Below are 27,019 nucleotides of genomic sequence, written 5' to 3' on the forward strand. Positions count from 1 at the left end.
ACTTTGCATTCGAGTCGTTGACTTCATCAAGATTATTATTAACTCAATTATATTTGGATATATTATGAAATGGTATACATGCCGTCAACTTTCGATGAAATGAAAGTTTGTCTTTTAAAAACGAATGCAATGTTTGTAAAATGTATCATATAGAGGTCAAGTACCTCGCGATGTAACCAAATGTAATGTATTCATCCAGATGGATTAGGACGGGTCCCTTTAATTTTCTCTCTCATTTCCAGAGTATCTCGCCACGACTATATCATAACTCAGATTCTACACCTTATTCACTCGCTCGCTCCGACCGACAATCATCCCGGAATAATAGAAGAAACCCACGAGATTCGCACTCGAGTAATCAATTTGGAAAACGTGGTGCAAAATTTACTAGCTTCAACAACAGCACCGGCACCAACAGTACCACCAACAACCCAAGTTTCAACATCACATGTCTCAACATCTCATTCTGTACCTCGAGTATAATCACCGTTCTACGTATCGTTCTACATCATTTATCTTCGTTCGACATGGCAATTATGTAATCTCTAATGTTTTAGAGATTATATATTCTTGTTCTAACAGTAAATCAAATGAGTTTAATGTCGTATTGACTCATTAAATCCATGGTTACATCTGAAGAAAATATATATGTATATATATTTTCATAAAGATTGCAATTAAAAATTCTTTCGTACAAACTGTTAATGATGAAAATATTTTAACGGGTAGGTAATACCCTAGAAATATTTAGATTTCACATTAATAAGTTACACTGTACATTCTTCGAAGCTGATTCAACGGTCATTTACTATCCTACTTACACCCACAGATATACGTATCCGTTTACCACAGAATAACCATTTTCATTCAATTTCATATTTGGATTTTGACATATCAAAATCCAACAAGTGGCATAATGAAGAAAACGCTGGACAAAATAAAATTTGTTAGAAACAAACAAATTAACTATGAGAAATTTTGTTAAGAATCCACGCTAACAAAATCCTAGCTAACTGTTCCTAGCTAACTGATTACATTTTATTTATCGCAATTTTAATTCTCGCAATTTTATTTATCGTCATTTAATTTCTGTTATTTATTTTACGCACTTTAAATATCGGGACACGTATACAAGGTTTTGACATATCATATCGACGCATCTATATATTTTATTTGGAATAGCCATAGACACTCTATATGCAGTAATGCTGGAGTTAGCTATACAGGGTTGAGGTTGATTCTACAATAATATATATACTTTGAGTTGTGATCAAGTCTGAGACATGTACACGGGTCACGACACGTATTAATTAATTTGAATATTATATATTGCTAACTGTGGACTATCAACTGAGGACTACCAACATTGGACAATAAAAAATGAATTAAAATATTGATTATAACATATGAAACTAAACAATTCTTCAAGTTTGCCACTTGATTTCATCTTAAACCTCATTGCATCTTGACGATTACAATCTGCGTTCAAACCTTTCATGATTCTTGAAAACACCTCAAACGAGAGGATGAACCAACCGCACTTCATCTACGGAAGGAAAGATTTATGCATATAGTATTGCACCTGAAAACTCTCAAAAACGGAGTAAATGTTTAACGCGTAGCTGTGCTAATCCCTTTAGCGTTATTATTACCGAAAATAACTTTGCAATCTCTTTCCAAATTAGCCTATTTTGTCACAGCTCCAACAAGTCAACTTCGATTTTTTTTTCGAAACAACCTTATTATAATCTTGATATATATGTGTGCTCTTTTATTGTTAACGGGGAACTTTTTATATTCCATCATATTACCAGCAGACGTACCAGCAACCTCGTTGCTTCTTGGCTTAAATCCCTCTGATAAATCATTATATTTATTCATTAAAACCCTATCATATACTCATCCGTATCTTGTAACGAGAACTGCCATACCAATTACCGAGAATCAGCAATCAGTACTTTGAAAACTCACAGCATATCTACATCAACAGTTATATATATAACATTTATCTCTTAGAATTATGATCTTTCATTCTGAAATTCTGAAAAGCACTCAGTCTACAAATCAATACTCTGAATGTTGAAAAAGCTGAATGAAGCAGCAGAAATCGTAGACAACCATAAACGACCTTAATCATCGGAAGTTTAATGATAAAGAATAGTATGTTGGAAAAGCTCAGAAAAGTTGGAACTGAAAAACGGATTGAGCTAACCACGAAGGAGACCAAGGACAAATACAAGGACCATACCCTATATTCAAAGAATCCAGATAATTCTGGATTCGTTGAAATCTTTAGAGAATATCTTGCTCCGAAGTCATGTTAAAATCTTGTGGAAAATTTTTCTTCATCAATCTTCAAACTTAGAAATTCCAAAATATCATCATAAATATCTTCCATATTTCTGAGGATATTTTCGTAAATATTCTCGTCTGAAATTATATACCTCATCGTGCTTCATGTGTTTCATTATATTGGAAACTTCTGTAAAATCTAAGTTTAATTTATGAATGAATTCTGGAGAAATGTAAAGAAATTGATGCATAAATTAGTATAATATAATAACACTTGATCAACGTGATTATATTACAGTAAGTCATGCTGAGTTTCTAATGGAACGTGATGATTTACAGATCATAACGTCATCATGTGCCATGTTACATAACTCTGTCATTCTGCTTAACTTCTGAACATATCAAGAAAATATATTCTTGATAGTTCTATTCTCAGTGATTTTGATAAATTTGAAAATCAAATTGTGCTATCACGTCCTTCTACTTACGAATTCTGGACCATTACTCGTTTTACTAGGAGTCGAGATGAGAATAAAAAAGGCAAAGAGCTCCGGTATATAAGGGAAAATATAAAGCCCAATGATAACACTGAAATTACAAACCGTGGATATCAGTGTGTATAGCAATAAAAAGACACTGAAGGATTATACATACAATAATCCCTAGAGCATAGTAGAAATAAACAGATTCTTCCGGTGGGAGTTGGAAAAGAAGAACGATCATTACGATAGTCAGAATAAGAACAAGAATTAGAACCAGATTAAGCATTATTATAATCTTTTGGATATATGAACCAAGAAAGAAAGTATAGGAATGGTGAAAACTAATGGAACGAAAAAAGTAGAATTTATAGTGGAAATACCAGACAGAGTAATCAAGGCAGATCACCGTATTTAATTATAGAGATCTTAATTCGCCGAAGAATCAAATCTTTTAGATTTCGAAGATTTTCTTTAAATTTCTTAAATTCCGGAATTCAACCCTGACTACGTCAAAAGTTAAATCTCTATCTCAATCTTTTATGATAGCTTCATTCGTACTCTTCGAATAATCAAATTGTTTTATCCACATTACTTAATGATGATAAAACTCTATTTATCAACTCATATTCGTCATGAAAACATATTTATTGTTAGCCATGACCACCTCACTCAAATTTCGGGACGAAATTTCTTTAACGGGTAGGTACTGTGACGACCCGGGAATTTCCGACCAAATTTAAACTTAATCTTTATATAGTTTCGACACGATAAGCAAAGTCTGTAATATTGAAGTCTCAAAAACTTTGAACTGTGTTCATGTATGAAATTGACCTTTGGATATTTCCGACGATTCACGAACATTGCGTGTAAATAAATATGTATATATACATACATATATATATATACATATATATATATATATATACATATATATATATATATATAGGTATATATATATAGGTATATATATAACATTAATTAGAGATATTAAATAAAGTATTATATGATTTAATGATTTGAATATATAATTAAATTGTTAGTTAATATATAATTATGTAATTTGAAAATAAATGGTTTTGAATTCATTTAGGAAACAATAATAACACTTGTTTATCATTCAAAAAGGTTAAATTCGAACTTATGTAATTTTAAAATAAACGGGGATCCGAAAATGAGTTATATAAGTTATAGGCCTATTAAAAGTATATTTAGGATCTAATTATTTAATTTTAACACTTTTTATATTTTACCCATAAATGGGAGGGACAGTTGGTGTAATTTTTATCTATTGAATTAATGACTGAATTTTATATCAAAATGACTGAAATAATTAATGGAATTTAAAATAAAAATTTGAGATTTTTCTGAACACTTTTATCCGTCACTGACTAATAACGGAGTACAAAATAATGCCAAATAGAATTGTCAGTAGAATAGACAATAATAGTTGACTGCATGTGTGTAAAAATCTAAAATGAATTATAAGTTTACTGCTTTTGCTTTTCATTATCACCATTCATCTATTTTCTATATATTATATAGATATACATCATAATTAAGAAAGATAGAGATATAGTGTCCTGTTTGTCTTCTACATTCACCCTTTCACAAACCCACCATAATATCATTTCATCACACTATCACCGAAACCGGTTACCATCTTCAATCATCACCCTTTCATTCTAAACACCCACCTCTTGATCACCGGAGAACACCGTTCGATCACCACCATTACAACCGCCACCTTGTGACCACTCCACTATCTTAAAACCGTAGCACCACACCATCTTTACATATTTCTTCGATGCTAAACCATCACCTTCATCACTTTTACAACCATCATTGCCAACACCCACAACCACCTCCTTCACCTCCTACGAAAACCATAAACCTTCACCACCCAAGAACACCCTCACTATCACTCCCTCTCTCTCTCTCTATCTCTCTCTCTCATCTCTCTTATATTTTTTTTTCTTTCGTAAACCACTAACAACCGTCACCATTGCTCATGATTTTTGTCATGAAATGCTGGCCACTACTGTTCCTGTCTTCCATCTTCGTAACTACTGAGATCCACGGTTAAAATCATCATCTTCCACAACCTCAATAACCCAAAAACAAACCATGATTAATTGTAGCTACGCCTACTGTTTTTCTGTTAATATTCGAACACCAAAACATGCACAAACAGTCCGCAAAACCTGCTGCTATATCACCGTTGCTTCTACGTGTAAACGAAGTATTAGGGACGATGAATAATACTTGAACAAGATTATGATCGTGACCTCCTGTTACTGCTACGGTTGTAATTATTCAAAAATTTAAGATGATGATGATATATCTATGTCGAGCAGAAGATAACAATGCTTTGCAAGGATAAAGGCGTTTTTCATTTTTTAATCCCTTGTGGCCGATAACTATGAAGTCTAACAAACCACTTGCAAAACTATTTTGTTGGGTGGAGTAATTGTTGTTTATGGGACCATGTGGATTAAAATTATAACAAGAGGTGATTAGGAAAGTGATCGTGAAATGAGGATAAGGGAGTAGGTGGAACACTAGTGGCCAACATATTTGGTAAAACCCACTTGAGTGTGTTTATTCTTGTACATACCGAATTCCTTTTCTTCTCTTCTCTTAAACATATCAATTAAATAACTAATGGAATTGATTTACTTAAAGCATTGGGCTAATCAGTACTACTTGGGCCGTGATCTTTGTTTAATCTGTTGGGTCGAATTTTTTTCACGGGCCACAAGTGCTAAAGCGCATCGTTCTATTCTTCTGGTTCTTACTCTACAAACAATAATTTCACACATCATATATGTATTAACGTTATGATTATTTTGATGAAGTGATGATCATAATATATGATATGGTGAGAATGATGATAATTAATATCATAACCAAATGATGACGTTAGATGATGGGTTATTATAATAATGATGACGATGAAATGATAATGATGATTATAAAAACATGATGATAATAACATGAATCTATGATGATAGATGTTAATGACGGGAACGATTATGATAATGGTTATAATAATGATTATGATAATGATACGGAGTAATGGTTAAGGAGTTATCGGGTTAGCGGGACGTCGCGGGGTCAAACCCGGACTTGGACATTTTTAGGACTACTCCTTTGAGGTAGTTTACTTATTTAATTATCATTATTATCATTATTATTATTATTATTATTATTATTATTATTATTATTATTATTATTATTATTATTATTATTATTATTATTATTATTATTATTATTATTATTATTATTGAAATGATTTTTATATAAAAACATTATTAGTTTTAATATTATTATTATTAAATTATAGTATTATTAAAAACTATCATTATTATTATCATTACTATTTTCATTATCATTATTATTTTAATTATCATTATTATTATTATTTTTATAACAAATAAATATTATACTTATATTACACATAATTATATACTAAACATATTAACATTATTTTTATAAATATTACAAATAACAAATTATTGATAAAATACTAATATACACATTAAGATATCTACATATATAAATATTAATCATTTTAAATATATACAAATTAAATACATATAACATATAAAATAAGATATAATATATATAAATTTGTTCGATTACAAATATATATGTTAATATACATTAATGATATAGGTTCGTGAATCCGAGGTCAACCCTATACTTGTTAAATGACATCATATGTATTTTTACTATAAAATACATTATTGTGAGTTCATTTGCTCCCTTTTACTCTTTACATTTTTGGGACTGAGAATACATGAGCTGTTTTTACAACTGCTTTATTAAATGCTTTTGAAATATATTTTGAACTGCGAATACATGAAATGCTTTTATAAATGTTTGACGAGATAGACACAAGCAAAACATTCCTCGAATGAATTATTATGCAGACAGAAGTTCTGCGGATTATTATTGAATTATGTGGACATGATAATTGCCACCATTGAATTATGTGGACATGATAATTGCCACCATTGAATTATGTGGACATGATAAATGCCACCATTGAATTATGTGGACATGATAATTGCCACCAGTTGATGTGAATTTTATGTATCGAGAGAATGATTTTTATACACAGGTTATGTGTATTAGTTTTTGTGCACAAGATATGTGTACGGTTACTAAGATTTATGAAAGATGATTTCGTACACGAGAAAAGTGTACTGTATTTAAAAGATATCGCATGTACATTACAGGTGGGTATAGGATTCGGGCTCATTTGTACCATGCAGGATTTAAATCTTGTGGTCTATCAAAATGATGAATTTTATTATTTTATGATAAACCTATGAACTCACCAACCTTTTGGTTGACACTTGAAAGCATGTTTATTCTCAGGTATGAAAGAAACCTTCCGCTGTGCATTTGCTCATTTTAAAGACATTATTTGGAGTCGATCATCGCAATGGAATCAGCTGTTGAAGACTTCGTCTAGATGGATTAGGACGGGTCCTTTCAGTAATGATATGATAATAATTTCAATCATACACAGTATAGCCGCCTTCAAATATCTGTTGACATTTATTTTGAATTTACGGATATTATTTAGTAGGCCGCTGTTAAATTAGTGGCGGATAAATGTATTTGGAAAAATCCCAAATTTTTAGATTGACTATATTTATTTATTTTGGTCATTATGGTATAAAATTCGATCATTAATTTAATAAATAAAATTACATCAACTGTCCCTCTCATATTTAGGTAAAATATAAAAAGTGTTAAAACTAAACAAATATTTCCTAAATACATTTTTAATAACCTTAAAATTTATAGAACTCATTTTCATATCACCGTTTATTTTAAAATTACATAAGTTTGAATTTAACTGACTTAATATCACTCGAAACATCAAACGAGTATTACAATCATTTAATGTTTATTTTTAATATACTTTATTTATATATAGAAATATATTTTAAATGATACTTATTATAATATCCTATTTTTATTTTATTAATTTTTTAATAACAACTATATATAATACTTCAAATATTATTTCGAATTATTATTTATATATACATACACACATATCTATTTATAATTAATTATTCGTGAATCATCGAGAGCAGTTGAAGGTCAATTGAATATATGAAACAGTTCAACTTTTTGAGACTCAACCTTACAGACTTTGCTTATTGTATCGAAATCATATAAAGATCAAGTTTAAATTTGGTCGGAATTTTCCGAGTCGTCACAATTATACACCATTTACAATCCTTAAACATGGTTAAATCATTAACCAACCCAAAATCCGCCAAGTATCAACAATAACAAGTTTCTATAAACCCTCTTCATCATCTAAATGGGTTTTACAACTAACAATCTCAAAACCCTAACATTGAATCTCAAATCAAACAATGAAACTCGGAGTTAGAACTTACCAATACCGCCAAAATGATGTCGTTGACGAGTAGAACAACTTATATACTTGAGGTTTGACCCGAAACACCCTTCTTCTTCTCCAAATGGAGCTCTCTCTCACTAAACTCTCTCCTCTCTCTCTAGGGTTTGAAGGTAAGAGTGTTGATGTGTGAAAATGTGGATAAGATGAGCCTTGAATCAGTCTTATGGCTCTAGAACCGGCCATAAGTGAATTTACCAAAACACCCCCAAAAGATTCCATTAAAATGGGTTAAATGTCATTATAGCGACAATTGTCGTGTTTCGCGACACTACGTCGCGTTTCGCGACACCTGGACGCGATACACATCATTCAAATGCGACAAAAGGGACAGAAGTCATCATCAGAAGTTGTCGCGTTTTGACCATGTTTGTCACGGATCGCGACACACCAGAACGCGACAAATGAAATGTACCGTTCATAATGATTATAAACCTTTCATATTAATTGATTTCGTTGCGAGGTTTTGACCTCTATATGAGACATTTTTCAAAGACTGCATTCAATTTTTAAAACAACCATAACCTTTATTTTATCGTTAAAGGTTTTAAAAACATTACGACGATTATCAAATAATGATAATCTAAAATATAGCGTTGTCACATGACCATTACATAATGGTTTACAATAATATTACACAACAATATATGTCTTCGAATGTAGTTTTTAAATATTATACAAGCATGCTGACTCCAACTCTTGTCTATAAATTAGCATGCAACAGCGGAAGCTTTTAATAATCACCTGAGAATAAACATGCTTAAAACGTCAACAAAAATGTTGATGAGTTATAGGTTTAACCTATATATTTATCAATTCGTAATAATAGACCATAAGATTTCATATTTCCATTTCTCATAAACAACATGCAATCTGCATAAAAATTATTCATATGATGAACACCTGGTAACCGACATTAACAAATGCATCTAGAATATCCCCAATATATAGGTACACTCATCTGTATATAAAATCGAAGTACTAAAGCATCCATAACATGGATGGGGTTCGTTAGGCCCATAGATCTATCTTCTGGATTCGCGTTAATTTGGGGGTCTGTTCCCAAATTCTTAGGCTACCAAGCTGAAAGGGTGATATCCGGTATAATGATTCAATCATAGAATATAGTTTCAAGTACTTGTGTCTTGTAAAACATTTATAAAACTGCATGTATTCTCATCCCAAAAATATTAGATTTTAAAAGTGGGACTATAACTCACTTTCACAGATTTTTTCTTCGTCGGAAATAAGACTTGGCCACGGGTCGATTCACGAACCTATAACAAATATATACATATATATTAAAGTATGAACAAAATATATTTACAATATGTTTTATTATGTTTTAACGATTTAAGTTTGTTAAGTTAGCAGTCCAACGTTAGTAATCTACAACTAGTTGTCCAAAATATACAGAAATAAATCAATATATATTATCTCGAATCAATCCATGACCCAGTGTATACAAGTCTCAGGCTAGATCACAACTCAAAGTATATATATTATTTTAGAATCAACCTCAACCCTGTATAGCTAACTCAAGCATTACTGCATATAGAGTGTCTATGGTTGTTCCCAAATAATATATATAGATGGGTCGATATGATATGTCAAAACATTGTATACGTGTCTATGGTATCCCAAGATTACATAATATATGTTAGAATACATGTATAATACAATATAAGTTAGTTAAGTTATGATTTGTATAGATTTGTTACAAATTTCACGTAGCTACAACAAGCAAAATTATCCAATCTTGTTTTACCCATAACTTCTTCGTTTTAAATCCGTTTCGAGTGATTCAAGTTGCTATGGTTTCATAATGAACTGAAATTTATGAAAATAAACATAAAAAGTATAAGTTTATAGTTAGAAATACAGGTTACAGGTCAATATTGTAAGAAGTAGTCATTTCAGTCGAAAGAACGACGTCTTGATGACTGTTTTGGAAAACATACTTCCACTTTGAGTTTAACCATGATTTTTTTATATAGTTACATGTTCATAAGAAAAATCATTTTCCCAGAAGAACAACTTTTAAATCAAAGTTTATCATAGTTTTTATTATCTATCCCAAATCAGCAACCGATTTTACTACGACGGCGTATGTCCGGTTTTTACGGTGTTCTTCGTGTTTCCAGGTTTTAAATCATTAAGTTAGCATATCATATAGATGTAGAACATGTGTTTAGTTGATTTTAAAAGTCAAGTTAGAAGGATTAACTTTGTTTGCGAACAAGTTTAGAATTAACTATACTATGTTCTAGCGATTACAAGTTTAAATCTTCGAATATGATAGTTATATATATATGAATCGAATGATTTTACGAACATCAATACTACCTCAAATATAGTAGGTAAACCTACTAGAAGTGACAAGAAATGATCTAGCTTCAAAGGATTCTTGGATGGCTTAAAAGTTCTTGAAGTAGAATCATGACAAGAAAACAATTTCAAGTAAGATTTCTTCTCGAATTAAGATTGTTATAGTTATAGAAATTGAATCAAAGTTTAAATATGAGTATTACCTTGAATTAGAATGATAAACTACTATAAATAATAGAGGTTTCTTGATCTTAGATGATTACTTGGAATGGATTAGAAAGCTTGGAAGTAGACTTGCAAACTTGAAAGTGTTCTTGAAGTTTTCTTGAGTAGTTGTTTTGTAAGTTGTTTTAAGTATGGATTTATGAGCTAGATTGAGCTAGGTTTTGATGAAGATGATGAAGAACACTTAGAACAATGAGAGAAAACTTGAGAGATATGAGTTTGATTCAAGAAAATTGAAAAATGAAAGTGTTAGAGTGTGAGCTAGTTCACGTGAATGTTGGTGTCAAATATAGGCTCCATTAGTTTGTAATTTAGCTAGATATTTCATGCTAGTTGCAAAATGATGGTTCCCACATGTGTTGGTGACTCACAAGGGCTGCTAAGAGTTGATAATTGGAGTGTATATACCAATAGTAAATACATTTAGAAGTTGTGTATTGTACGAGTACGAATACGGGTGCATACGAGTAGAATTGTTGATGAAAATGAATGAGAATGCAATTGTAAGCATTTTTGTTAAGTAGAAGTACTTTGTTATATGTCTTGAAGTCTTTCAAAAGTGTACTAATACATCTTAATATACTACATGTATATACATTTTAACGGAGTCGTTAAGTCATCGTTAGTCGTTACATGTAAGTGTTGTTTTGAAACCTTTAAGTTAACGATCTCATTTAATGGTGTTAACCCAATATTTATTATATCTAATGAGATGTTAAATTATTCTATTATCATGATATTATGATGTATGAATATATCTTAATGTGGTATATATACATTAAAATGTTGTTACAACGATAATCGTAACATATATGTCTCGTTTCGAAATTCTTAAGTTAGTAGTCTTGTTTTACATATGTAGTTCATTGTTACCACACTTAATAATATATTTAATTATCATTTTATCATGATAAATATAGTGTAACAATATCTTAATATTATACATATGTATTTAGTAAGAAGTTGTTATAACGATAATCGTTATATATATCGTTCCGAGTTTCTTAAGTTAGTAGTCTCATTATTATGTATATAACTCATTGTTAATATACCTAATGAGATACTTACTTATCATAATATCATGTTAACTATATATATATATATATATATATATATATATATATATATATATATATATATATATATATATATATATATATATATATACATATATATATATACATATATATATATATATATATATGTATATATATATATGTATATATATATATATGTATATATATATATGTATATATATATATATATATATATATATATATATATATATCCATATTTATATATCATTATATGGTTTTTACCAGTTTTTAACGTTCGTGAATCGCCGGTCAGTTTGGGTGGTCAATTGTCTACATGAAACCTATTTCAAATAATCAAGTTTTAACAAGTTTGATTGCTTAACATGTTAGAAACATTTAATCATGTAAATATAGTTTTCATTTAATATATAATCATGGGATAATCATGGAAAAGTTCGGGTCACTACAGTACCTACCCGTTAAATAAATTACGTTCCGAAATTTTAAGCTGTAAAAGGTGTTGACGCATCTTCTAGAAATAGGTGCGGGTATTTCTTCTTCATCTGATCTTCACGTTCCCAGGTGAACTCAGGTCCTCTACGAGCATTCCATCGAACCTTAATAATTGGTATTTTATTTTGCTTAAGTCTTTTAACCTCACAATCCATTATTTTGACAGGTTCTTCGATGAATTGAAGTTTTTCATTGATTTGGATTTCGTCTAACGGAATAGTGAGATCTTCTTTAGCAAAACATTTCTTCAGATTCGATACATGAAAAGTATTATGTACCCCGGCGAGTTGTTGAGGTAAGTCAAGTCGGTAGCTACTGGTCCGACACGATCTATTATCTTGAATGGTCCAATGTACCTTGGATTTAGTTTCCCCCGTTTACCAAATCGAACAACACCTTTCTAAGGTGAAACCTTAAGCATGACCATCTCTCCAATTTTAAATTCTATATCTTTTCTTTTAATGTCCGCGTAGCTCTTTTGTCGACTTTGGGCGGTTTCAACCGTTGTTGAATTTGGATGATTTTCTCTGTTGTTTCTTGGATTATCTCTGGACTCGTAATTTGTCTATCCCCAACTTCACTCCAACAAATCGGAGACCTGCACTTTCTACCATAAAGTGCCTCAAACGGCCCCATCTCAATACTCGAATGGTAACTGTTATTGTAGGAAAATTCTGCTAACGGTAGATGTCGATCCCAACTGTTTCCGAAATCAATAACACATGCTCGTAGCATGTCTTTAAGGGTCTGTATCGTCCTTTCACTTTGCCCATCAGTTTGTGGGTGATAGGCAGTACTCATGTCTAGAAGAGTCCCCAATACTTGTTGCAACGCCTGCCATAATCTTGAAACAAATCTGACATCCCTATCAGAGATAATAGAGACTGGTATTCCATGTCTGGAGGCGACTTCCTTCAAGTATAAACGTGCCAACTTTTCCATTTTATCATCTTCTCTCATTGGCAAAAAGTGTGCCGATTTGGTGAGACGATCGACTATTGCCCAAATAGTATCATAACCACTTGCAGTCCTTGACAATTTAGTAATGAAATCCATGGTAATGTTTTCCCATTTCCATTCTGGGATTTCAGGTTGTTGGAGTAGACCTGATGGTTTCTGATGTTCAGCTTTTACTTTAGAACATGTCAAACATTCTCCTACGTATTTAGCAATATCGGCTTTCATACCCGGCCACCAAAAGTGTTTCTTGAGATCTTTGTACATCTTCCCCGCTCCGGGATGTATTGAATATCTGGTTTTATGTGCTTCCTTAAGTACCATTTCTCTCATATCTCCAAACTTTGGTACCCAAATTCTTTCAGCCCTATATCGAGTTCCGTCTTTTCGAATGTTAAGATGTTTTCCCGATCCTTTAGGTATTTCATTCTTCAAATTTCCCTCTTTTATAACTCCCCGTTGTGCCTCCTTTATTTGAGTAGTAAGGTTAGTATGAATAATTATATTCATAGCTTTTACTCAAATAGGTTCCCTGTCCTTTCTTCTCAAGGCGTCTGCTACTACATTCGCCTTCCCCGGGTGGTAACGAATCTCAAAGTCGTAATCATTCAATAACTCAATCCACCTACGCTGCCTCATGTTCAGTTGTTTCTGATCAAACAATGACAAACTTGTTAAGATACGGTCCACACACTCGGTTCATGAGGTCCATGAACACAGCTGGTGCGTTAGTCAATCCAAACGGCAGAAACATAAACTCATAATGATCGTAACGAGTTCTAAAAGCAGTCTTCGGAATATCATCCTCCTTCACCCTCATTTAATGATACCCAGATCGTAAATCAATCTTCGAATAAACCTACGAACCCTGTAGTAGATCAAATAAGTCTTCGATTCTCGGTAGTGGATAACGGTTCTTGATGGTAAGTTTGTTCAGCTCTAGGTAGTCGATACATAACCTGAATGTACCATCCTTCTTTTTGACAAACAAAACAGGAGCTCCCCATGGTGATGAAATGTCCCGTTCTTATTGATTAAAAACGTTCCATATTAATTGATTTCGTTGCGAGGTTTTGACCTCTATATGAGACGTTTTTCAAAGACTGCATTCATTTTTAAAACAAACCATAACCTTTATTTCATAAATAAAGGTTTAAAACGCTTTACGTAGATTATCAAATAATGATAATCTAAAATATCCTGTTTACACACGACCATTACATAATGGTTTACAATACAAATATGTTACATCAAAATCAGTTTCTTAAATGCAGTTTTTACACAATATCATACAAACATGGACTCCAAATCTTGTCCTTATTTTAGTATGCAACAGCGGAAGCTCTTAGTATTCACCTGAGAATAAACATGCTTTAAACGTCAACAAAAATGTTGGTGAGTTATAGGTTTAACCTATATATATCAAATCGTAACAATAGACCACAAGATTTCATATTTCAATACACATCCCATACATAGAGATAAAAATCATTCATATGGTGAACACCTGGTAACCGACATTAACAAGATGCATATATAAGAATATCCCCATCATTCCGGGACACCCTTCGGATATGATATAAATTTCGAAGTACTAAAGCATCCGGTACTTTGGATGGGGTTTGTTAGGCCCAATAGATCTATCTTTAGGATTCGCGTCAATTAGGGTGTCTGTTCCCTAATTCTTAGATTACCAGACTTAATAAAAAGGGGCATATTCGATTTCGATAATTCAACCATAGAATGTAGTTTCACGTACTTGTGTCTATTTTGTAAATCATTTATAAAACCTGCATGTATTCTCATCCCAAAAATATTAGATTTTAAAAGTGAGACTATAACTCACTTTCACAGATTTTTACTTCGTCGGGAAGTAAGACTTGGCCACTGGTTGATTCACGAACCTATAACAATATGTACATATATATCAAAGTATGTTCAAAATATATTTACAACACTTTTAATATATTTTGATGTTTTAAGTTTATTAAGTCAGCTGTCCTCGTTAGTAACCTACAACTAGTTGTCCACAGTTAGGTGTACAGAAATAAATCGATAAATATTATCTTGAATCAATCCACGACCCAGTGTATACGTATCTCAGTATTGATCACACCTCAAACTATATATATTTTAGAATCAACCTCAACCCTGTATAGCTAACTCCAACATTCACATATATAGTGTCTATGGTTGTTCCGAAATATATATAGATGTGTCGACATGATTAGGTCAAAACATTGTATACGTGTCTATGGTATCTCAAGATTACATAATATACAATACAAGTTGATTAAGTTATGGTTGGAATAGATTTGTTACCAATTTTCACGTAGCTAAAATGAGAAAAATTATCCAATCTTGTTTTACCCATAACTTCTTCATTTTAAATCCGTTTTGAGTGAATCAAATTGCTATGGTTTTATATTGAACTCTACTTTATGAATCTAAACAAAAAAAATATAGGTTTATAGTCGAAAAAATAAGTTACAAGTCGTTTTTGTAAAGGTAGTCATTTCAGTCGAAAGAACGACGTCTAGATGACCATTTTAGAAAACATACTTCCACTTTGAGTTTAACCATAATTTTTGGATATAGTTTCATGTTCATAATAAAAATAATTTTCCCAGAATAACAACTTTTAAATCAAAGTTTATCATAGTTTTTAATTAACTAACCCAAAATAGCCCGCGGTGTTACTACGACGGCGTAAATCCGATTTTACGATATTTTTCGTGTTTCCAGGTTTTAAATCATTAAGTTAGAATATCATATAGATATAGAACATGTGTTTAGTTTATTTTAAGAGTCAAGTTAGAAGGATTAACTTTTATTTGCGAACAAGTTTAGAATTAACTAAACTATGTTCTAGTGATTACAAGTTTAAACCTTCGAATAAGATAGCTTTATATGTATGAATCGAATAATGTTATGAACATAATTACTACCTCAAGTTCCTTGGATAAACTTACTGGAAATGAGAAAAATAGATCTAGCTTCAAAGGGTCTTTGGATGGCTTGAAAGTTCTTGAAGCTTAATCATGACACGAAAACAATTTCAAGTAAGATTTCCACTCGAAAAAAGATTGTTATAGTTATAGAAATTGAATTAAAGTTTGAATATGATTATTACCTTGTATTAGAAAGATAACCTACTGTAAGTAACAAAGGTTTCCTGATCTTGGATGATTACTTGGAATGGATTTAGAAAACTTGGAAGTAAACTTGCAATCTTGGAAGTATTCTTGATTTTATGAAACTAGAACTTTTGGAATTTATGAAGAACACTTAGAACTTGAAGATAGAACTTGAGAGAGATCAATTAGATGAAGAAAATTGAAGAATGAAAGTGTTTGTAGGTGTTTTTGGTCGTTGGTGTATGGATTAGATATAAAGGATATGTAATTTTATTTTCATGTAAATAAGTCATGAATGATTACTCATATTTTTGTAATTTTATGAGATATTTCATGCTAGTTGCCAAATGATGGTTACCACATGTGTTAGGTGACTCACATGGGCTGCTAAGAGCTGATCATTGGAGTGTATATACCAATAGTACATACATCTAAAAGCTGTGTATTGTACGAGTACGAATACGGGTGCATACGAGTAGATTTGTTGACGAAACTGAACGAGGATGTAATTGTAATCATTTTTGTTAAGTAGAAGTATTTTGATAAGTGTCTTGAAGTCTTTCAAAAGTGTATGAATACATATTAAAACACTACATGTATATACATTTTAACTGAGTCGTTAAATCATCGTTAGTTGTTACATGTAAATGTTGTTTTGAAACCTTTAGGTTAACGATCTTGTTAAATGTTGTTAACCCAATGTTTATAATATCAAATGAGATTTTAAATTATTATATTATCATGATATTATGATGTACGAATATCTCTTAATATGATCTATATACATTAAATGTCGTTACAACGATAATCGTTACATATATGTCTCGTTTCAAAATCATTAAGTAAGTAGTCTTATTTTTACATATGTAGTTCATTGTTAATATACTTAATAATATATTTACTTATCATTTAACATAATTAACCAAGTGTATCAATATCTTAATATGATTCATATGTACCTAGTAAGACGTTGTTATAACGATAATCGTTATATATATCGTTTTCGAGTTTCTTAAATTAATAGTCTCATTTTTATGTATATAACTCATTGTTAAAATACCTAATGAGATACATACTTATAATAAAATCATGTTAACTATATATATAACCATATATATGTCATCGTATAGTTTTTACAAGTTTTAACGTTCGTGAATCACCGGTCAACTTGGGTGGTCAATTGTCTATATGAAACCTATTTCAATTAATCAAGTCTTAACAAGTTTGATTGCTTAACATGTTGGAAACACTTAATCATGTAAATAACAATTTCATTTAATATATATATAAACATGGAAAAGTTCGGGTCACTACAGTACCTACCCGTTAAATAAATTTCGTCCCGAAATTTTAAGCAGTTGGAGGTGTTGACGTATCTTCTGGAAATAAATGCGGGTATTTCTTCTTCATCTGATCTTCACGCTCCCAGGTGAACTCGGGTACTCTACGAGCATTCCATCGAACCTTAACAATCGGTATCTTGTTTTATTTAAGTCTCTTAACCTCACGATCCATTATTTCGACGGGTTCTTCAATGAATTGAAGTTTTTCATTGATTTGGATTTTGTCCAACGGAATAGTGAGATCTTCTTTAGCAAAACATTTCTTCAAATTTGAGACGTGGAAAGTGTTATGTACAGCCGCGAGTTGTTGAGGTAGCTCCAGTTGGTAAGCTACTGGTCCGACACGATCTATAATCTTGAATGGTCCAATGTACCTTGGATTTAGTTTCCCCCGTTTACCAAATCGAACAACGCCTTTCCAAGGTGAAACCTTAAGCATGACCATTTCTCCAATTTCAAACTCTATATTTTTTCTTTTACTGTCCGCGTAGCTCTTTTGTCGACTCTGGGCAGTTTTCAATCTTTGTTGAATTTGGATGATTTTCTCGGTAGTTTCTTGTATTATCTCCGGACCTGTAATCTGTCTATCCCCCACTTCACTCCAACAAATCGGAGACCTGCACTTTCTACCATAAAGTGCTTCAAACGGCGCCATCTCAATGCTTGAATGGTAGCTGTTGTTATAGGAAAATTCTGCTAACGGTAGATGTCGATCCCAACTATTTCCGAAATCAATAACACAAGCTCATAGCATGTCTTCAAGCGTTTGTATCGTCCTTTCACTCTACCCATCAGTTTGTGGATGATAGGCAGTACTCATGTCTAGACGAGTTCCCAATGCTTGCTGTAATGTCTGCCAGAATCTTGAAATAAATCTGCCATCCCTATCAGAGATAATAGAGATTGGTATTCCATGTCTGGAGACGACTTCCTTCAAATACAGTCGTGCTAACTTCTCCATGTTGTCATCTTCTCTTATTGGCAGGAAGTGTGCTGATTTGGTGAGACGATCAACTATTACCCAAATAGTATCAAAACCACTTGCAGTCCTTGGCAATTTAGTGATGAAATCCATGGTAATGTTTTCCCATTTCCATTCCGGGATTTCAGGTTGTTGAAGTAGACCTGATGGTTTTTGATGCTCAGCTTTGACCTTAGAACACGTCAAACATTCTCCTACGTATTTAGCAATATCGGCTTTCATACCTGTCCACCAAAAATGTTTCTTAAGATCCTTGTACATCTTCCCCGTTCCAGGATGTATTGATTATCTGGTTTTATGAGCTTCTCTAAGTACCATTTCTCTCATATCTCCAAATTTTAGTACCCAAATTCTTTCAGCCCTATACCGGGTTCCGTCTTCCCGAATATTAAGATGCTTTTCCGATCCTTTGGTTATTTCATCCTTTAAATTTCCCTCTTTTAAAACTCCTTGTTGCGCCTCCTTTATTTGAGTAGTAAGGTTAGTGTGAATCATTATATTCATAGATTTTACTCGAATGGGTTCTTTGTCCTTTCTGCTCAAGGCGTCGGCTACCACATTTGCCTTCCCAGGGTGGTAACGAATCTCAAAGTCGTAATCATTCAACAATTAAATCCACCTACGCTGCCTCAAATTCAGTTGTTTCTGATTAAATATGTGTTGAAGACTTTTGTGGTCGGTATATATAATACTTTTGACCCCATATAAGTAGTGCCTCCAAGTCTTTAATGCAAAAACAACCGCGCCTAATTCCAAATCATGCGTCGTATAATTTTGCTCGTGAATCTTCAATTGTCTAGACGCATAAGCAATCACCTTCGTCCGTTGCATTAATACACAACCGAGACCTTGCTTTGATGCGTCACAATAAATCACAAAATCATCATTCCCTTCAGGCAATGACAATATAGGTGCCGTAGTTAGCTTTTTCTTCAATAATTGAAATGCCTTCTCTTGTTCATCCTTCCATTCAAATTTCTTCCCTTTATGCGTGAATGCAGTCAAGAGTTTTGCTATTTTGGAGAAATCTTGGATGAATCTTCTGTAGTAACCAGCCAATCCTAAAAATTGACGTATATGCTTCTGAGTTTTTGGGGTTTCCCACTTTTCAACGGTTTCGATCTTCGCCGGGTCCACCTGGATACCTTCTTTGTTCACTATGTGACCGAGGAATTGAACTTCTTCCAACCAAAATGCACACTTTGAAAACTTAGCGTACAGTTTTTCTTTCCTCAATACTTCTAGCACTTTTCTCAAATGTTCTTCGTGCTCTTGATCATTCTTTGAGTAAATAAGTATGTCATCGATGAAAACAATGACAAACTTGTCAAGATATGGTCCACACACTCGGTTCATAAGGTCCATGAACACAGCTGGTGCGTTAGTCAATCCAAACGGCATAACCATAAACTCGTAATGACCATAACGCGTCCTAAAAGCAGTTTTTGGAATATCATCCTCCTTTACTCGCATTTGATGATATCCAGAACGTAAATCGATCTTCGAATAAACCGACGAGCCTTGTAGTTGATCAAATAAGTCGTCAATTCTCGGCAGTGGATAACGGTTTTTGATGGTAAGTTTGTTCAACTCTCTGTAGTCAATACACAACCTAAATGTACCATCCTTCTTCTTGACAAACAAAACAGGAGCTCCCCATGGTGATGTGCTTGGTCGAATAAAACCACGTTCTAATAGTTCTTGCAGTTGGCTTTGCAGTTCTTTCATCTCGCTGGGTGCGAGTCTATAAGGAGCACTAGCTATTGGTGCAGCTCCTGGTACAAGATCTATTTAAAATTCAACAGATCGATGTGGAGGTAGTCCCGGTAATTCTTTTGGAAATATATCGGGAAATTCTTTTGCGACGAGAACATCATTGATGCTCTTTTCTTCAGTTTGTACTTTCTCGACGTGTGCTAGAACAGCATAGCAACCTTTTCTTATTAGTTTTTTTGCCTTCAAATTACTAATAAGATGTAGCTTCATGTTGCCCTTTTCTCCGTACACCATTAAGGGTTCTCCTTCTTCTCGTACAATGCGAATTGCATTTTTATAACATACGATCTCTGCTTTCACCTTCTTCAGCCAGTCCATGCCAACTATTACATCAAAACTCCCTAACTCTACTGGTATCAAATCAATCTTAAATATTTCGCTACCCAGTTTAATTTCTCGATTCCGGCATATATTATCTGCTGAAATTAATTTACCGTTTGCTAATTCGAGTAAAAATTTACTATCCAATGGCGTCAATGGACAACTTAATTTAGCACAAAAATCTCTACTCATATAGCTTCTATCCGCACCCGAATCAAATAAAACGTAAGCAGATTTATTGTCAATAAGAAACGTACCCGTAACAAGCTCCGGGTCTTCCTGTGCCTCTGCCGCATTAATATTGAAAACTCTTCCGCAGCCTTGTCCATTCGTGTTCTCCTGGTTCGGGAAATTTCTAATAATGTGGCCCGGTTTTCCACATTTATAACAAACTACATTGGCATAACTTGCTCCGACACTACTTGCTCCGCCATTACTCGTTCCGACACCATTTGTTCCTTTCGTTCTGTTAACCCCTGGTCCGTAGACCTCACACTTCACCGCGCTATGACCATTTCTTTTACACTTGTTGCAAAATTTGGTGCAGAACCCCGAGTGATACTTTTCACACCTTTGGCATAGCTGCTTCTGATTGTTGTTATTGTTGCGGTTGTTATTGTTGTTGGGATGATTGTTGTAGTTGTTGTTGTTGTTGTTGTTGTTGTTGTTGTTGTTGTTGTTGTTGTTGTTGTTGGGCCGTTTGTTGTAGTTGCGATTGATGTTGCGATTGTTGGGATAATTGTTGCGATAATTATTGTAATTGCTGTTGTTGTTGTATTGGTGATTCTTATCACCGTTTTCCTCCCACTTTCTTTTGACTTGCTTCACATTGGCCTCTTCAGCAATCTGTTCTTTAATTCTTTCTTCAATCTGGTTCACTAGTTTGTGAGCCATTCTACATGCCTGTTGTATGGAGGCGGGCTCATGTGAACTTATATCTTCTTGGATTCTTTCCGGTAATCCTTTCACAAACGCGTCGATCTTCTCTTCCTCATCTTCGAACGCTCCCGGACACAATAGGCACAATTCTGTGAATCGTCTTTCGTACGTGGTAATATCAAATCCTTGGGTTCGTAACCCTCTAAGTTCTTTCTTGAGCTTATTGACCTCGGTTCTAGGACGGTACTTCTCGTTCATCAAGTGCTTGAATGTTGACCACGGTAGTGCGTACGCATCGTCTTGTCCCACTTGCTCTAGATAGGTATTCCACCATGTTAACGCAGAACCTGTGAAGGTATGCGTAGCGTACTTCACTTTGTCCTCTTCAGTACACTTACTTATGGCAAACACTGATTCGACCTTCTCGGTCCACCGTTTCAATCCGATCGGTCCTTCGGTTCCATCAAATTCTAAAGGTTTGCAAGCAGCGAATTCTTTGTAGGTGCATCCTACACTATTTCCTGTACTGCTAGATCCAAGGTTATTGTTGGCATGTAGCGCAGCATGTACTGCGGCTATGTTTGAACCTAGAAAAGTACGGAATTCCTCTTCATTCATATTCACGGTGTGTCGAGTAGTCGGTGCCATTTCCTTCAAAATAGTCAAATGGAACAAGTTAATCATACAGAATATTAAGAGTAGTTAATAGTATTTCGTAGCATAATATGAACTCATTTATAAAAGCTTTTTCTTCATATTAGCGTTTTATAAGTTTAAATTCGGGTAGTACCTACCCGTTAAGTTCATACTTAGTAGCTAATATACAATTCAACTACTACAATTCTATATGAAAAACTGATTATAATAATATTTCGCGTTCAAACTTTTACACAATATTTTACAAACTTACAATACCGCTTATTTTACATATAGCATGAAATATAGAACACAATAAATTTGATACAAGATGGTTGTGAAGATAATTCTAGCTAGTACACAAGTCGTTCAGCAAAGGCAATAAAGACACGTAATTCATGCGTCCAGAAACAAGTCATGCATTCTGGTTTTACTAGGACTACTTCTCATCCTTGGTCTTGTGGAACATAACCGTTATGGCCGTTGATAAGACAGCGTGTTGTAACGTCGTCAAAGGGACGAGGGTTACGTAATGACCAACAGTCTTGTAATAACCTAAAAACCTCATTTCTTACCCCAATTACCGACTCCGTCACTTGTGGGAACGTTTTGTTTAATAGTTGTAGCCCGATGTTCTTTTTCTCACTTTGGTGAGAAGCGAACATTACTAACCCGTAAGCATAGCATACTTCTTTATGTTGCATGTTAGCCGCTTTTTCTAAATCATGAAGTCCTATATTCGGATACATTGAGTCAAAATAATTTCTTAACCCGTTGTGTAAAATAGCATTTGGGTTCCCCGCAATATATGTGTCAAAGTAAACACATCGTAACTTATGGGTTTCCCAATGTGATATCCCCCATCTTTCAAATGAAAGTCTCTTATAAACCAAGACATTCTTGGAACGTTCTTCGAATGTCTTACAAACTGATTTCGCCGTAAATAGTTGTGCCGAAGAATTCTGACCGACTCTAGACAAGATTTCATCAATCATGTCTCCGGATAGGTCTCTTAAAATATTGGGTTGTCTATCCATTTTGTGTTTTTATACTGTAAAATAGACAAGAGTTAGATTCATAAAAAAAAATACTTATTAATACAAGCAATTTTTACATATATCATAAAGCATAAGCACACTATATTACATATATTACACCACGCGAATACAACTATCTTATTCCGACTCGCTCGTTTCTTCTTCTTCGGTTTTGGTTCGTTTTGCCAAGTTTTTAGGGATATATGATGTTCCCCTAATACGAGCCGTCGTTTTCCACATTGGATTAGAAAAACCTGGTGGTTTAGAGGTTCTCGGGTCATTGTTACAACTTAAGGACTTCGGGGGTTGACGATACATATAAAGTTCATCGGGGTTGGAATTAGATTTCTCTATTTTTATGCCCTTTCCCTTATTATTTTCTTTTGCCTTTTTAAATTCAGTTGGGGTAATTTCTATAACATCATCAGAATTCTCGTCGGAATCCGATTCATCGGAGAATTGGTAATCCTCCCAATATTTTGCTTCCTTGGCGGAAACACCATTGACCATAATTAACCTTGGTCGGTTGGTTGAGGATTTTCTTTTACTTAACCGTTTTATTATTTCCCCCACCGGTTCTATTTCCTCTTCCGGTTCCTCCTCTTCCGGTTCTGATTCTTCTTCCGGTTCTTCTTCGGGAACTTGTGAATCAGTCCAATATATATTCGACTCTTCGTTATTATTAGGTGAGTCAATGGAATTTGTGCTAGAGGTAGACATCTATCACATAATATCAAACATGTTAAGAGATTAATATATCACATAATATATACATGTTAATAATATATAGTTTCCAACAAAAATGTTAAGCAATCATTTTTAAAGAAAACACGGTCGAAGTTCAGACTCACTAATGCATCCTAACAAACTCGATAAGACACACTAATGCAAATTTTCTGGTTCTTTAAGACCAACGCTCGGATACCAACTGAAATGTCCCGTTCTTATTGATTAAAAACGTTCCATATTAATTGATTTCGTTGCGAGGTTTTGACCTCTATATGAGACGTTTTTCAAAGACTGCATTCATTTTGAAAACAAACCATAACCTTTATTTCATAAATAAAGGTTTAAAAAGCTTAACGTAGATTATCAAATAATGATAATCTAAAATATCCAGTTTACACACGACCATTACATAATGGTTTACAATACAAATATGTTACATCGAAATCAGTTTCTTGAATGCAGTTTTTACACAATATCATACAAACATGGACTCCAAATCTTGTCCTTATTTTAGTATGTAACAGCGGAAGCTCTTAGTATTCACCTGAGAATAAACATGCTCTAAACGTCAACAAAAATGTTGGTGAGTTATAGGTTTAACCTATATATATCAAATCGTAACAATAGACCACAAGATTTCATATTTCAATACACATCCCATACATAGAGATAAAAATCATTCATATGGTGAACACCTGGTAACCGACATTAACAAGATGCATATATAAGAATATCCCCATCATTCCGGGACACCCTTCGGATATGATATAAATTTCGAAGTACTAAAGCATCCGGTACTTTGGATGGGGTTTGTTAGGCCCAATAGATCTATCTTTAGGATTCGCGTCAATTAGGGTGTCTGTTCCCTAATTCTTAGATTACCAGACTTAATAAAAAAGGGCATATTCGATTTCGATAATTCAACCATAGAATGTAGTTTCACGTACTTGTGTCTATTTTGTAAATCATTTATAAAACCTACATGTATTCTCATCCCAAAAATATTAGATTTTAAAAGTGAGACTATAACTCACTTTCACAGATTTTTACTTCGTTGGGAAGTAAGACTTGGCCACTGGTTGATTCACGAACCTATAACAATATATACATATATATCAAAGTATGTTCAAAATATATTTACAACACTTTTAATATATTTTGATGTTTTAAGTTTATTAAGTCAGCTGTCCTCGTTAGTAACCTACAACTAGTTGTCCACAGTTAGGTGTACAGAAATAAATTGATAAATATTATCTTGAATCAATCCACGACCAAGTGTATACGTATCTCAGTATTGATCACAACTCAAACTATATATATTTTGGAATCAACCTCAACCCTGTATAGCTAACTCCAATATTCACATATAGAGTGTCTATGGTTGTTCCGAAATATATATAGATGTGTCGATATGATAGGTCGAAACATTGTATACGTGTCTATGGTATCTCAAGATTACATAATATACAATACAAGTTGATTAAGTTATGGTTGGAATAGATTTGTTACCAATTTTCACGTAGCTAAAATGAGAAAAATTATTCAATCTTGTTTTACAAATAATTTCTTCATTTTAAATCCGTTTTGAGTGAATCAAATTGCTATGGTTTTATATTGAACTCTATTTTATGAATCTAAACAGAAAAATTATAGGTTTATAGTCGGAAAAATAAGTTACAAGTCGTTTTTGTAAAGGTAGTCATTCCAATCGAAAGAACGACGTCTAGATGACCATTTTAGAAAACATACTTCCACTTTGAGTTTAACCATAACTTTTGGATATAGTTTCATGTTCATAATAAAAATAATTTTCCCAGAATAACAACTTTTAAATCAAATTTTATCATAGTTTTTAATTAACTAACCCAAAACAGCCCGCGGTGTTACTACGACGGCGTAAATCCGGTTTTACGGTGTTTTTCGTGTTTCCAGGTTTTAAATCATTAAGTTAGCATATCATATAGATATAGAACATGTGTTTAGTTGATTTTAAAAGTCAATTTAGAAGGATTAACTTTTATTTGCGAACAAGTTTAGAATTAACTAAACTATGTTCTAGTGATTACAAGTTTAAACCTTCGAATAAGATAGCTTTATATGTATGAATCGAATGATGTTATGAACATAATTACTACCTCAAGTTCCTTGGATAAACCTACTGGAAATGAGAAAAATAGATCTAGCTTCAAAGGGTCCTTGGATGGCTTGAAAGTTCTTGAAGCAGAATCATGACACGAAAACAATTTCAAGTAAGATTTCCACTCGAAATAAGATTGTTATAGTTATAGAAATTGAATTAAAGTTTGAATATGATTATTACCTTGTATTAGAAAGATAACCTACTGTAAGTAACAAAGGTTTCTTGATCTTGGATGATTACTTGGAATAGATTTAGAAAACTTGGAAGTAAACTTGCAATCTTGGAAGTATTCTTGATTTTATGAAACTAGAACTTTTGGAATTTATGAAGAACACTTAGAACTTGAAGATAGAACTTGAGAGAGATCAATTAGATGAATAAAATTGAAGAATGAAAGTGTTTGTAGGTGTTTTTGGTCGTTGGTGTATGGATTAGATATAAAGGATATGTAATTTTATTTTCATGTAAATAAGTCATGAATGATTACTCATATTTTTGTAATTTTATGAGATATTTCATGCTATTTGCCAAATGATGGTTCCCACATGTGTTAGGTGACTCACATGGGCTGCTAAGAGCTGATCATTGGAGTGTATATACCAATAGTACATACATCTAAAAGCTGTGTATTGTACGAGTACGAATACGGGTGCATACGAGTAGATTTGTTGACGAAACTGAACGAGGATGTAATTGTAAGCATTTTTGTTAAGTAGAAGTATTTTGATAAGTGTCTTGAAGTCTTTCAAAAGTTTATGA

Source organism: Rutidosis leptorrhynchoides, chromosome 6, assembly GCF_046630445.1.
Source record: "Rutidosis leptorrhynchoides isolate AG116_Rl617_1_P2 chromosome 6, CSIRO_AGI_Rlap_v1, whole genome shotgun sequence".
NCBI lineage: Eukaryota > Viridiplantae > Streptophyta > Magnoliopsida > Asterales > Asteraceae > Rutidosis > Rutidosis leptorrhynchoides.